Source organism: Lipotes vexillifer, unplaced genomic scaffold (assembly GCF_000442215.2).
Source record: "Lipotes vexillifer unplaced genomic scaffold, Lipotes_vexillifer_v1.1 scaffold447, whole genome shotgun sequence".
In the NCBI taxonomy this organism is placed as follows: Eukaryota; Metazoa; Chordata; class Mammalia; order Artiodactyla; family Lipotidae; genus Lipotes; species Lipotes vexillifer.
Genome location: NW_006786302.1, coordinates 1,416,195 through 1,432,196, shown reverse-complemented (window position 1 = coordinate 1,432,196; position 16,002 = coordinate 1,416,195). Strand labels below are relative to the sequence as shown.

At 43.3% G+C, this 16,002-nt stretch overlaps 1 protein-coding gene across 1 annotated transcript in view; it reads left to right on the top strand.

Annotated features, from left to right (window-relative positions):
• Positions 1-16,002, top strand: part of PTPRM (protein tyrosine phosphatase receptor type M) — a 594,672-nt gene that overhangs the window by 475,529 nt on the left and 103,141 nt on the right.

Below are 16,002 nucleotides of genomic sequence, written 5' to 3'. Positions count from 1 at the left end.
TCCCTGAGCATAAGTAAAAGCTGTAACAAGAGAATGCATGAAGGATTCGTTTCTGTAAAGAAAAGATGTCTATGAGATGTTTTAGATAAATAACATACATATTATCATGGATAATAATAATAATAAGGCTTTATTATTATGGGTAATAATATCTATGAGAGATTATGGGTAAAGCACCTAGAATAGTACTCAGAACTTAGCAAATATGCTGCACTTATCTTGTATTATTATTAATGTCATTTATTTAATATTATCTGGCATTCTTATTAATACTACTAAATTGAGAGCTTATGGTGATTTCACTAAAAGAATTATGTAATCAAAATATTGTGAGCCAGAATTTTTTCCTCCCCATACTTCTTCTTGGCAAAAATTCAGATCCCCTTTCAGAAGTCTTCTTTGCTGAAACAACAGTCTCTGATGATCGTGTGAAAGTTCATTCTGTCTTATGATGGAGATGTTAATATAGTTGCTCCAAGGGCATTAGATCTTTGTTGTTTGCATTTCAGTATTGACCCTTGAGTTTACTTTACTTTCAGCTCTCTTGCCTTCTCTAAAATGTTTTGAGGCAGTACTTCTAATAGCATTAAGCATCTCATTTTTAGTTTAATCCCAAACCTTGTAGTTCTAAATAAAAAATTGAACCGCACGCCCCCAAGGTTTTTTTTTTTTTTTTTTTTTTTTTTTTTTTTTTTTTTTTTTTTGGGGGGCCGGGAGCCTCTCACTGTTGTGGCCTCTCCCGTTGCGGAGTACAGACTCCGGACGCGCAGGCTCACCAGCCATGGCTCATGGGCTCAGCTGCTCCGCGGCATGTGGGATCTTCCCAGACCGGGGCACGAACCCGGGTCCCCTGCATCGGCAGGCGGACTCTCAACCACTGCGCCACCAGGGAAGCCCTCCCCAAGGTTTTAATCTAATATCTGGTTCCTTGGATTAGGGCCAAGTCTTCGTCTTTTAAAGCATCAGCACCTTCTAAATACACTTTTTGCTATTTCCTCTTAACGTCTGACCTTGGTTCACTTAAACTAATTGTTATCCTTTCAGCAGATTGTGAACCTAAAAAAAAAAAAAACAGAAATTACACTATAGAACATTGGTGGAATTTTTAAAATTCTGAGTTCAGTGCCCTCCATTGTAAACTGTGCCGCTTCAGTAGTACTCTATTTTTTTTTTAATAATTGAAGAATAGTTGATTTACAATGTTGTGTTATCTTCTGGTGTACGTCAGAGGGATTCAGTTATACATACATATTCTATTTCATATTCTTTTCCATTATGGTTTATCACAGGATATTGAATATAGTTCTCTGGGTCAGTAGTACTCTCTTAATCATGATAGCAATTTATTTAAAACCAAATAAAAGCATATAATTTTTTAAAAACTTTTTAAAGAACCAAGCCTCAAAAATATCAAATTCATGTACACTTGTAATGTAGGAATCTTCTGATTTATAACTGTCACCTGTTCGTTCACTAATACTTACAGAGCTCCGCCTATGTGCCAGGTGGATGCTGGGCACCAAGGATGAGCAGAGGCTCAGCTCCGCCCCTTGGGGCTCCTGGTAGAGGAGGAGACTGGCCTTCATGCTCAAATGCCCTGTGCATGACATACATTGTACTGATTACATGACAGTTGTAGGGCACTTAATGTGTATAAGCTCCTTACATGCTCTCTTAACTGACATTCATTGGTTTGAATACTGAAAGCAATGCTGTTAAGTAATTTAAATTATTAGAGTATTCCAATTGGATAAATTAAAAACCAAATTCAGTAACTGGCCTGTGGCCACGTGCTTAGGAATCAGTCAGAGCTGGGATTCCAAGCCCAGTCTTCTGGTCCTAGATCCCATGCTCTTTCCTCTTCTGCACCCTGTGTTGGGAGCCAAGATTGAAGGTGAGTTCAGAGTTCCCCCCAAGTGTGAAATGCAAGCAGCAGGTACTGTTCCAGGTGGCTTTTGGGAAGTCCACTCATGAGGAATAAGCAGTGCTGATATACAGGGTGAGGAAGTGACTGCCCGTGCAGTTGGTTCTTTTGGTCCTTTGATTGATTCACCCGTGAGCCTGTGTTTGGGGCTAGAGCATCTTTCTCTCTCGAGAAAGAAGAGGCCTCGGGCTCAGAATGTGGCTAAGCAGCACTGCCAGGCAGGATTGATATCGTTGTTGTGAGTTTGTTGCCTTGACTTTTTTCTGTTATCTTTACCTGTGATGTGTGTTTTGGCCTTCCACTTACTGAAGTCATATGAAATCTCATTTCCAAATAAACATTTAAATATATAATACTTTAAATAAGTAAATGAGAGGGAAGAGGTGAGAGGACAGGGGAAATAGCGAAGGTGGGACCCAGGGACTGAGACTTGGGAAGAGCTCGTGGAGTGATACTGGCTACTCTGTCAAAGCTCACTTGCCTTCGGGATTTTTGTTTCATCTTCCCCTCCACCTACCTGCATCTTCCCAAACCAAAAGCATCTTCAGAAGATGATGACAGTTTGTAGGGAGCACATGCAGATGAATAAAGCATTCCACCCAAGGTCTGTGGTAAGATGATTTTAGCCACTAATGTCTGATCTGCTTTGAGAGATGAGTTGGTCCTTTCGGGATTCCCTCTCTCGGGAGGGGTGATCAGCACATGGAAACTTCCACCAAGATTCCCGCCCTGCCTGGTGCAGCCTCACTGTTTCAACTTTGCTTTCAGTCTCCTCCTCACACCCAGATTCTACGGCTCAGAGCCAAGACTTCCGTCACAAGAAGTCTCTGGACACCTAGGGTGATGGTGTCCCCAAATTTTTAAATTAATTTTTATTGGAATATAGTTGCTTTACAATGTTGTGTTAGTTTCTGCTGTACAGCAAAGGGAATCAGCTATACGTATATAAATATTCCCTCTTTTTCAGATTTCCTTCCCATTTAGGTCACCACAAAGCACTGAGTAGAGTTCCCTGTGCTGTGCAGTAGGTTCTCATTGGTTATCTGTTTTATACATAGTAGTGTGTATACGTCAGTCCCAATCTCCCATTTCATCCCACCGCCACCCCTGCCCCCCTTGGTAACCATAAGTTTGTTTTCTACGTCTGTGACTCTATTTCTGCTTTGCAAATAAGTTCATCTGTACCATTTTTCTAGATTCCACATATAAGCAATGTTGTATGATATTTGTTTTTCTCTTTCTGACTTACTTCACTCTGTAAGACAATCTCTGGGTCCATCCACGTCTCTGCAAATGGCACTATTTCGTTCCTTTTTATGGCTGAGTAATATTCCATTGTATATATGTACCACATCTTCTTTATCCATTCCTCTGTCGATGGATATTTACGTTGCTTCCATGTCCTGGCTATTATAAATAGTACAGCAATGAACATTGGGGTGCCTGCATCCTTTCAAATTATGGTTTTCTCCGGATATATGCCTAGGAGTGGGATTTCTGGGTCATATGGTAGCTCTATTTTTAGTTTTTTAGGTAATCTCCATACCCATCTTTCAATAAGAAATGACATTTGTCCAAACATCAGTCAATAAAGGAAAGCAGCTATGACTCCAATTTCAAAATATGTTATAATTTTCAATAAGAATGTTTGCTTCTAAGAGAAGTTAAACTTTCTGACAGAATACATTGAGATGTAATTATTCTTCACTAAACTGTTAGAAAAGGTATTTCTAACCTTGATTTCCTAATTTCTAAAATAATCCTCCCTTCTAAATTTTTACCGTGAATCTCGTGTCTCAGGTCCTGCAGGAAGAGCCTGGGAATGGTGCCGATAGGTTTTATAAATGAATAGATGTCAAAGAGAGAGTCACAAACCTCTCATTAAAATTCCTTTTTTTGCTATACTTGTTCTTTCCAAGCCTGTCATGTCTAAAAACGTATCCTTAGATTTTCAGCCACATTTGATGGAGCGTCTGTGCTGTGATTTGTGAGGTGAGGACATTTTTAAACTCACAGCTCTCCAAGAAATACCATGGAAAAGATGTTTGTTTTTCAACAGAAAGGAAAGAACAATAATCGCCCCACTGCTAAATGCTGTATAGAATCCGTGGAGGGAAAACATAGAGGAAAACAATGGAAAGGACATTGTCAGGGTGACGCTAACAAAAAATGGCAGCAAAGTCAGTAAGGATTTACTGTCATCGAAGTCTGAAGCTCTAATTTTAGAACAACAGTAATTGCTAGCGCTGACTGAGCACTTCCTGTTTACCTGGTACACTGCACGTGTCAAGTCTCTAGGTCCTTGAGACTGCCCTGTTGTCAGTAGGGAGACTTGGCTATGTTTTCAAATAGGGACATGGCAGGTGCCCACGTGCTTTTTTAAAAGCTTACCCTAGGAGAAGTGTATAAACCACAGGGAGGTGAAGTGACCAGGTAGGAAGCTACTGCAGTAATGCAGACCAGAAGTGAGTGGAAGTCAGCTTTTCTGGCTAGTCCCAGAAGGAAAGGAGCAGCTTGCTTTCTGCAAAAGCATCCATTTGTTCTCTAGATGTTTCAAGGATTCCTTTTGCCAAAGGGGACCCTTGCTCATCTCTGAAGATCTGGGCACTGTTAGCACAGGCTCACCGACAAAATCACTCTTCCAAGGCAGGTACAGAGGTAGAGGAAATTACAGTTCTCGAGTTGTATTAACATCTCAGACCCTGGCAATATCTGCATCTGAGGGGAAATGAAAATCGTTATCTCTCCGAAAGATGGTGGCACTCTCTGAGGAAGGACTCAAACCCAGACTGATTTTAGAGAGGCAACAAAGCAATTACATCAGTCGTTTTCACCTGCCTTTAAAGCAGAGCAGTCCCCTTCTTGGTGGCCACCTGTGACAACCCGCTCATTGGCATCACGATTTTGACACCCCATCTGATGACTGGGCCTCCTTGGAAGCGCCAGGGTAATGCAGTGAGGACAGGGCCAGGACCAAGTTCCAGGACCTTTGCAAAATTGCTTGATCTCATGATGTCCTGTGACTGTGATCAGAGATAGGCATGCCCAAATCAAAAAAGTAAACTTGGGGCTTCCCTGGTGGCGCAGTGGTTGGGAGTCCGCCTGCCGATGCAGGGGGCGCGGGTTCGTGCCCCGGTCCGGGAGGGTCCCACGTGCCGCGGAGCGGCTGGGCCCGTGAGCCGTGGCCGCTGAGCCTGCGCGTCCGGAGCCTGGGGGACACGGGTTCATGCCCCGGTCCGGGAAGATCCCACATGCCGCGGAGTGGCTGGGCCCGTGAGCCATGGTCGCTGAGCCTCCGCGCCCAGAGCCTGAGCTCCGCAACGGGAGAGGCCGCAGCAGTGAGAGGCCCGCGTATCGCAAAAAAAAAAAAAAAAGTAAACTTGGACCAAGATTTATGTAGTGAATATAAACATATAAACAGTGCTGTATATCCCTTGCAGTGCAGCCCCTCTGCTACCCCATCCTCCCTGCTCAAGAAGCAGCAGAGACCCTATCGGGACCATCTAGAAGGATGAGTCTGTACATGCAGCCTTTGACTTTCAAACTGAGGAATATCCGTCTCAAGCCCCCTTCAGGGGACAAGTGCCAGGGGACAAGCGACTCCCCAAAACTCTGTGCTGCCTCCTCAGCATCAGTGGGTGAGAACATCCTCCTGAAACTGAAAGTGGGGTCCAGCTGCTCGCCGCTCAAAAACCAGTAAAGAGGCAAGGTTGCTGGAAAGGAAAGTTTGCTTTATTTTGGATGCCGGCAACTTGGGCAGGATGAGGGTGGGGGACTCCTGTCCAAAGGCTGACTCCCCCCGCAACTGACAATCAGTGGGCAAGAGGTTTCAGAGACGGAGGGAGGGGGCTACATGCAGAAACAGCACAGTCAGCCTTGACCGTCGTCTTGTTATTGGTCATCGGTGGTCTGACCAGAGTCATCTTGATTGCTTTAAGTACCGTTAATATTCAGTTCCAGGGTTGGTTTGTTCCCACTTCCTTGAGGCCAGTCCTCGGAATTGTGGCAGCTTATGTCATGGCTACAGTCTGGTCATCATGTAGTTAACTTCTCCCACCTGGTGGAGGTTTCAGTATCTATAAGACAGCTCACAGGATACGGCTCAGAACATTATCTATAGCCCTTGAGGAGAAACTGAAGGTCCTTGACTTTGCTTAATGACTAAACTATTATTGTTTAGTCTTGTTGGACTGTTTTCTTTTGTTTCTGTATTTTCTCACTTCTCTGATTAAAGTTATTCTTTGGCTAAAGTTTTTCTATAGACAAAAGGCAAGTGGAGGACATGGTGGGAAGGACCATAGGGTCCTGCTTGGTTTCACTCATGTGTGTGGGACGGGGGCTTCCAGGCCTGAGAAGGTAGACCAGATGGGAGGCGTCACTGGGCCCTGCTGAGCACAGCGGGTCTTGTCACTAAGCTTCCTTCCAGGGAACAAAGGGAAGAGGAATGAATGCCAGGAAAGGGTTGACTATCCCCAAACAGCTACCCTCTGCCTCTTAACTCACACCAAATATATCAAAATAGCCCCCTTTCTTGTATAGATATTTTATTTATTTATTTATTATTGATGTACAATATTATGTAATTTTCAGATGTATAATGTAGTGGTTCACAATTTTTAAAGGTTATATTCCATTTATAGTTATTATAAAATATTGGCTGTATTTCCTGTGTTAAACAATATATTCTTGTAGCTTATTTATTTTATATCTAGTAGTTGGTACCTCTTTTTTTGGGCTGCTTTTTTGGGTCTTCATTGCTGTGCACGGCTTTCTCTAGTTGTGGTGAGCGGGGGCTACTCTTCGTTGAGGTGCACGGGCTTCTCATTGCAGTGGCTCTGTTGTTGCGGAGCACAGGCTCTACGTGCGCGGGCTTCAGTAGTTGTGGCTAGCGTGCTCTAGAGTGCAGGCTCAGTAGTTGTGGCGCGTGGGCTTAGTTGCTGTGTCACATGTGGGATCTTCCTGGACCAGGGCTTGAACCCATGTCCCCTGCATTAGCAGGCGGATTTTTAACCACTGAGCCACCGGGGAAGCCCTAGTTTGTACCTCTTAATCCCCTACCCTATCTTGCTCCCCACCTTCCCTCTCCCCACTGGTAACCACTAGTTTGTTTTCTATATCAGTGAGTCTGTTTCTTTTTTGTGGTATTCACTGGTTTGGTTTTTCTACATTTAAGTGATATCATACAATATTTGTCTTTCTCTGATTGACTTATTTCACTTAGCATAATACCCTCCAAGTCCATCCATGTTTTTGCAAATGGCAAAATTTCGTTCTTTTTTGTGTCTGAATAGTGTTCCATTGTATATATGTACCACATCTTCTTTATCCATTCATCCGTTGATGGACACTTAGGTTGCTTCCATGTCTTTCCTACTGTAAATAATGCTGCTACGAACATTGAGGTACATGTATTGTGTCAAATTAGTGTTTTCATTTTGGGGGGATATATACCCAGGGATGGAATCACTGGGTCATATGGTAGTTCTATTTTTAGTTTTTTGAGGAACCTCCATACTGTTCTCCACAGTGGCTGCACCAACTTACATTCCCACCAAGAGTGTACAAGGGTTCCCTTTTCTCCACACCCTCTCCAACATATGTTATTTGTGTTCTTTTTGATGATAGCCATGCTGACAGGTGTGAGGTGATATCTCGTAGTTTTAATTTGCATTTATCTGATGACTAGCGATGTAGAGCATCTTTTCATGTGCCTGTTGGCCATCTCTATGTCTTCTTTGGAAAAATGCCTATTCAGGTTTTCTGCTCATTTTTTAATCGGGTTGTTTGCTTTTTTGATGTTGAGTTGTATGAGCAGTTTATGTATTTTGGATATTAACCCTTTATCGGTCATATCATTTGCAAATATTTTCTCCCATTCTGTAGGTTGTCTTTTCATTTTGTTGATGGTTTCCTTTGCTGTGCATAAACTTATAAGTTTAACTAGGTCCCATTTTTTTGTTTTTGCTTTTATTTGCTTTGCTTTAAGTGACAAGATCTAAACAAATATTGCTATGATTTATGTCAAAGAAAGTTCTGCCTGTGTTTTCTTCCAGAAACTTTATGGTTTCCAGTCTTACATTAGGTCCGTAATCCATTTTGACAAAGCCACCTTACTATGCCTCGGTCTTTGTGATTCCGTGAGATATTGGCCTTGCCTGTGGAATGTTCAGCAACAACCCAGGCTTCGAAGTTACTGTTTCACCTCTTTTTCTCCATCACTGAACTGAGGAGTATTTTTTTTTCTCTCTGCCCACTTGATCAGTGGTTTTCAGATTTTTTTTCCTGCTTCAATTCACTTGAGGGATATGTCACATCATTAGCGGGAGCTTAGTACTGCAATAATTCTGAAGGTGGGAAGAAAAGGAGCTTTGAAATTGGGCAAATTTCCTGAAAAGCAGGTCTGTTGAGGGTCTCTCCAGGGTGCACATGGCTTCACATCCCGGGAAAATCACTGTGCAGATGGTAAGAGAGCTGTGTGTCATCCAACAGGATTATTCCACAAAAAGTGGAAACCAGAAATGCCTGGCGACTTCTGACCCACGGACAGGGCGACTTCAGAAAGCTGAATGTGCAGTGTGATGCGGTGAGCACAAAGGCACGCGTCCTCGGCCAGCTAGGTGGTCAAGCACAAGGAACACAGGGTTCAGAGCCAGGCAGCCCTGGGTCCAGGCCCCAGCTGTTCTGCTTCCCTGCTGCGTGGTTGCAGGCAATCCACTTCATGCCTTCTGATCCTAAATTCCCTTCTCTACGCAGTAGAAATAAAGACTTGCCTGGTGGAACTTCAAAGATGCCATAAGCATATATTATTCATATAAGACATTGCTGTGAAAAGTCACTCATTCAGAGTAATATCCAACAGAATAAAAAACATTTTTAAGCTCAGTCAAATGTCAGGGGTACTGTTTCTGGGCACTAGAACATCACATAATGTTTTGGGCTCTAAACCTCACGTCCATTATCACGTAAGAAAGAGATGTTAGGTAAAGGAAGGCAATGTGGCAACTATTGCCTAGAGCATCACCAGCTGAATCCTGCAAAATAGAAATTACACTTGGAATTGAATTACATTGTACTAAAACATGGCCATTTGAAGTCCTGAGATTAATTAGCAAGTTCTTTAAAGATGTCAGTGTGTTGGCATTTAGATTTCAGTTTGTTTAGAAATAACAGTTCCTGGGTCAAGGTTCTTGTTTCACCCAGCCCTCACCTCTCTTGCCCTTGAAGGCTCACACACTCCCTTTGGCTGCCTCTGTCCGGGACACTGATGATGGCAGTGACTGGTGGCCACCGCTGCCTCTGGCCCCGAGCTGCCAGGGCCACCTTCCCATCCACACTCCACCCTGCGGCCTGTCAGGCAAGCAGAGGTGGCTTTAGTGCAATAGCAATAAATAGTTTATATAGACCAAATAAAATGCAGTGTTGGAAGAACCCAAAGAGGTGTATGGGGAGAAAACAAAGAAGTTCAGAGACTTTGCACGCCCCAGTGAGGGCATCTTCCTTCTTTTAGCGTGGTGATTTTAGTCATTTTACGTGCAGTTTTATTCATATGAGAAAGGGAGGAAAACTTCGATTTCAGAAGCTTCTAAAAACAACTCGACCCTGCACTGCCTGAGAACACACCGTGCATTAGATACAGCCTTGACCTGCATCCCGTCCTTCCCGGCAGCTTTTCTGTTGAATAGGGTTTGGGGATTTTTTCTCCTTTTTTAATATCTGGGAGCTGTGACATTTTTAACTGACTGCAGCATTTTGGAGTAACATTCTCTTGAGGTGGGCAACTGCGACGTATAATTATATCCTGTGGAAAATGATGGTGGTGTGAGGGGTGGGAAGGAGGTTACTGAATCACAAAAACATGTTTCCTGTTCAGAAAAAAATGGCCGCGTGTGAGATGTTCCACATCCTTCTCTGTGCCCAGGGAGCGTGCAGCATCTTTACGTGGAGTCATTGGTATTCGCTGGACCTTTGCCTGCTTTCATTTTTATTGTTTTGGAGACTTATTATTCTTGCAGAGTGGTTCCCCAGTTTGCTGCCTTTTCTCAGTATAGATGAGCTAAGGTAGTCAGAGGAAACACTTTAATTACATTTTAAGCAGAGTCAAAGCCTAAGTCTATTTATGAAAATTCTAACAGGCGGTGCAGTGAGACCATTAACTTCAATCCCCAAAATAACATAAAGTGGTTTTTTTCATAATAAAAAGTCCATAGTTGGTGCGTTAAATTGTATCTGCATATTAAAAATCTGCCCTGAACACTAAGCATTGCCTAAATGTGCGTATTGTATTTAAAAATCCCTCCTGTGAAAAGCATCCTTGGAGCATGGGCCGTTGTTGTCGTGTCTCCCAAGCTGGTCCTTACGCAGCTGGTCCGAGGATGGGGCATCGTCAGCTGCAAAGAAACGCCTGTGCTGTGGTTGAATTGGATTTTAACCGTTACCTGCTCATAACTTTTGTCAAGCAAAAACTGGAGAGATTAAGGAGGAATTGGAGGTTGTACTAAAACGTGAACTTAAGGGTGGAGGAAATGTTAGGAGTAGGTAAGCCAGGTATCCCCCGAGCGGCCAGAATTCATGTGCTCAGGAATCCTCTGAAGGAATTCCTTCAAGGACCCGAGCTCTCAGTTTCTCAGCAACAGCAGGATTCAAGACCTGGTTGGCTTTCCTTCCAGTAAATGTGAGAGGAACAGCTCTTCTCTAGAGCCACATAAATGATGTGGTGATTACTTACTTCCCAGGAATACTGGTTCAGAGTACAAGTCTTCTGAAAGCATTCAGTAATTCAATTTATGCAGTTTTATTGGAACACATACAGCTTTTGACCTTCCTGCAGATAAAAAAGATAGCCAAAGAACCTTTTGTTCTTACCCCAAGAAAAATGCACAGCAGAAAATTGTCTGAAACATTTGTTCATTTGCTTCATTTATTAAAAGATATTTAAAAGCCAGAAGGGCTGTGAAATAGGACATGGTAGAATGATTGTGTAGCAAAATTACTTAATTTTCCTCGGGCGCATTTCACTGGTGGGTTTATTAGTGACTACCTGTTCAGCTCATGGTCTGCAAAAAAAGAAAGGTGGTAGGTCACAGGGTCATCAGAGAAGGCTCAGTCCCTCGGGAAGACGAGGCCTGGAGGAAGAGCCACTTCTGCCTCTGGAATCTCACGTCTGTGCCAGGCCTTGCTGTGGGCCACACAGGAAGTGGTATTCTGTAGCCCTGATGACCTGCATTTCTGCCCTGATCGCTATTCTTTCTCAGAATTCCCAAGCCAGGGGCTTCCCTGGTGGCGCAGTGGTTGAGAGTCTGCCTGCCGATGTAGGGGACACAGGTTCGAACCCTGGTCCAGAAAGATCCCACATGCCACGGAGCAACTAAGCACATGTGTCACAACTACTGAGCCTGCGCTTTAGAGCCTGCGAGCCACAACTGCTGAAGCCCGTGCACCTAGAGCCTGTGTTCCGCAACAAGAGAAGCCACCGCAACGAGAAGCCCGCGCACCACAACGAAGAGTAGCCCCTGCTCGCCGCAATTAGAGGAAGCCCGCATGCAGTAACGATGATCCAACGCAGCCAACAAATAAAAAGAATTTCCCAGCCAGGAAGGCAGCCAGGGGCTTACTATGCAAAAGACCCATATGTCATGTCACAGCTTCTCTGAGTGCCCAATGGCTCTAGAGCAAGAGATAAAGTTTTATTTTCTAAGTAGAAATTTAAACGGTTGACTTTTGTCCTACTGCAGGCATAAGAGGGAATCTAAAGTCTAAGGTAAATATGTTCTCAGCTTTTTTGAAAATGTATGCTAATGGAAAGCCATGACATTTAAAACTGGGTCCATCTTAGAAATGTTTTTAAATGACAATCTCCATAACAAAAGAAAACAAAGCCAGGTGATCAATCCAGAAAGCCCTTTCTTCCTCTCTCTGGGCTCCCTATTAGGTATATTACTTACTTTACAAGCCAAGGATAAGAACACGTGGTCTTCATAATGCAAATGTATTCATGGGAATGTATTCGTGGGTAGACTGGCTGTATAATTGGAAGCAAAACTGTGCCAGAAAATGCGAGACGGATCACCAAATCTGTAGAGAGTCAGGAAACTGTGGATGGCACCAGTCATCTGATCTTTTCCTTGAAGCAGCTTTTTGTTTTGTTTTGATTTTGATTTTGTTTAAGAAAAATACATTCTGCCACTTAAACTGATTCACATAATTCCTGGATGGGAAGTTGGGGAGGCTCATGGCAAGAACTCCCACTTCTACTGTTGCTTCCCTGCAACGATCACATTATCCTAGGAGATAAGAAAATTTCCTATTTTGGGAAAGCAGTCGACAGTTAAGCAAAGTTTACTTGACATCTTTTATATTGTCTTGTTGCAAACCTTCATTTGGAGACAAGGAGATACGATCTAGGTTGGAAAACAGTCATTGGTCATGTGTAGATTTAACTGTATCCCCTCCAAAGCCCCTGTCGGGAGGGGTGGTCCAGGAAGAGCAGTGGACTAAGGGTCAGAAAGCATTGAGGTCTGACTCAAGCTGGTCTGCGATGATCTGGCTGTGGTCTTTCTGCATCTCCTGTCTGCAGCAGTAAAGCAGGCAGGTGGTCCTCCATGGCTGCTACTCTCATGAATAGTAGTCAAGACGATGGACTATTCATTCTGCTCACTTACTGATGCCCGTGGTCAGTGCTCAGAGATGGAGAGCATGGGCTCCACGCTCACAAAAACATGCAGAGGTCAAGTGCAGGGAGATTGGTTATCATCTCGTTGTTGATTTTGTCTGTTTTCTGGTCACCAGTTAATGAGAACAGTCAAATTAAAATGACTTTTTTTAGACTCGCAGACTTAGAGAACAAACGTGTGGTTACCGGGGGGGAAGGGCGTGCGGGTGAGGGATAGATTGGGAGTCAGGGATTGACATGTACCCACTGCTACATTTAAAATAGGTCACCAACAGGGACCTACTCTACAGCACAGGGAACTCTGCTCTACACTCTGTAATGACCTAAATGGGAAAAGAATCTGAAAAAGAATAGATATAGATATGTATATAACTGAATCACTTTGCTGTACACCTGAAACTAGCACAACATTGGTAATCAACTAGACTCCAACATAAAACAAAAGTAAATAAATTTTTTAAAAAACAACTGTTTTTAAAAGCAAGGGCTATTGGAATTCCTGTGACCACCATAAATGCTAAAGAAACCCAGCTGTGATGTGGGCGCCTTCGCCCACGGAAAGCGTCTGTTTGTCAGGAATGGGAAGGAACTGGTGTGGCTCAGGGTGGCTTTGTCTCCGGTGGCCCAGCAGGATCTCCTTGTACTAGTGGAGCAAGTGCCTCCTCCCTAATCCATTGTTGACCCCCTCTCCATCTGTCTGTCTGTCTCTCATCCTGTGGGGAGTTAACTAGTGGCCGTGGGTCTACTGGAAGACACCCAGTCTTCTTCAGAGTCAGGTCCCTTTTTCATCTTTCCACGAAAATAGCAAAGTCTGGAGACTTTCACATGGGTGGAGAAGGCAGAGGGGAATGAAATTGTAATTACATCACGACAAACTCAAAGTATTAATAGAATTAAATTGTTATAAGGGAAGTCAAATAATAGTTATTACTCAACGGTAAAGTAATTGTCATTCATAGAGTAACAAAGACACTTCAGAAAAGGAGGGTGACTTTTAAATCCCTGAAGCTATTTTAAATGCATATTTTATGGCGGAATAGACGTTACACGTCTAAATAAATCCTTTACCTATCCTATAACGGTCTTGTTCTAGATGGAATTAACTAACGATTTTTACTGTATTTTTATTAGCTTAATTTATTAATAATCCTGAAAATGTTTTTATTTGTTTTTGTCCTGCATTGCACAGTATCTTACCCTTCAGTTAGCAATGTATATTGTGAATCTGTTAATACAGCTCTAAGTGTGTAGTGCATCTGATCCTGGTCTGCCTCCATGGTTTTATTTCAAAATGATAAATACAATGTAAAAACTATTATGATAATGAGGTGTCAACGATGACCATGACTAAGGTACCTTACTTTAAAATGGGCAATTGAATACCGTTGGTGGGAATGTAAGTTGGTGCAGACACTATGGAAAACAGTATGGAGGTTCCTCAGAAAACTAAAAGTAGAATTACCATATGATCCAGCAATCCCACTCCTGGGAATATATCCAGACAAAACTACAATTCAAAAAGATACATGCACCCGTATGTTCATAGCAGCACTATTTACAATAGCCAAGACATGGAAACAACCTAAATATCCATCAACAGATGAATGGATGAAGAAGATGTTGTATAACATATATATACAATGGAATACTACTCGGCCATGAAAAAGAACGAAATAATGCCATGTGCATCAACAGGGATGCAGCTAGGGATTATCATACTAAGTGGACTGGGCGTTTGGGGTTAGTAGATGCAAACTATTATATATAGACTGGATAAACAACAAGGTCCTGAGGTAAACCATAATGGAAAAGAAAAGAAAAGAATAGAAAAAAGAATGCATATATATGTATAACTGAGTCACTTTGCTGTACAGCAGAAGTTAACACAACACTGTAAGTCAACTATACTTCTATTTTAAAAAATAAATTAATTAAATAAAATGGCAATTTAAAACTCTAACTCTTACGCTTACAGTGTTATCATTTCCCTCTTGGATGTGATGAAATGGTGTGTCCTGATGTTCTGTTGTGTGGAATTAATAGTGCAAGGGGGACAGAGTCAGGACAGAGCTCTTTTCCAGCCAGTCTCTGTTGAGGGCCGAGCTGTAAGGTAACAGCAGCTTTAACACACGGCAGTTCACAGAAAGCACGTGCACATTTTTTTTTAACATCTTTATTGGAGTATAATTGCTTTACAGTGGTGTGTTAGTTTCTGCTGTATAACAAAGTGAATCAGTTATACATATACATACATCCCCATGTCTCCTCCCTCTTACGTCTCCCTCCCACCCTCCCTATCCCACCCCTCTAGGTGGTCACAAAGCACCGAGCTGATCTCCCTGTGCTGTGCGGCTGCTTCCCACTAGCTATCTGTTTTACATTTGGTAGTGTATATATGTCCGTGCCACTCTCTCACTTCGTCCCAGCTCACCCTTCCCCCTCCCCGTGTCCTCAAGTCCATTCTCTACATCTGCGTCTTTATTCCTGTCCTGCCTATAGGTTCTTCCGAATGGTTTTGTTTGTTTGTTTTTAGATTCCATATATATATGTTAGCATACGGTATTTGTTTTTCTCTTTCTGACTTACTTCACTCTGTATGACAGACTCTGGGTCCATCCACCTCACTACAAATAACTCAATTTCGTTTCTTTTTATGGCTGAGTAATACTCCGTTGTATATATGAAGCACGTGCGCTTTTATAGACGGACATCGTGAACCCTGCAGGCAGAGCCTGTGCAGGTCTCCAAGTACTCCAACTCCGCAGACACCCACACTGAAGAAGTCAAGCTTTATTTGGGCATCAAAGCCCAGCAGACTCTGCCCCCAGACACTGCAGTCACTCATTCATTCAATGACTAATTATCAGACTCCTATCACGAAGTGTGGGCTCCACACCAACAAAAATGAGGACCACGCAGCCACTGCCTGGGGGCATCCACAGCCTGGGGCAGAGACGGTAGGGTATGCCCAGCACTGTGCACTGTGCGGTCGGGTCTGAGCCACCTGCAGGCGGCAGGGCTCCCCAAGGGGTCTGTGAGCAGGCGTGTCCCCACTCCGACCGTACTAAGGAGCAGCTCAGCTGATAAGACACAAGTGGATCCATGAAAAGGAATAATGAATTGGTCCCATTGAACCGCAGACTGATTGCTCAATAGTGGCCATCGCTGGCAATGGCCAAGACGGCCAAGCGCTTTAGCGGGGGATGGAGAGTAGGGGAGTATAAAGGCGCTTCCGTTCTAAAGAGAGAACTTGGAAAGCTATGCTGGGGCGTGTTTGAGGATGTGAGTTCCTGGTACCGCATTCTGTGGGCCCAGCGCGTTGTAGAACGAGGTTTCCACACACCTGATCTGCCTTTGTGTCTTTCGCCTGCTCTTCCCTTCTCTCCCAGTTGGTGCCAGGAAATATAAG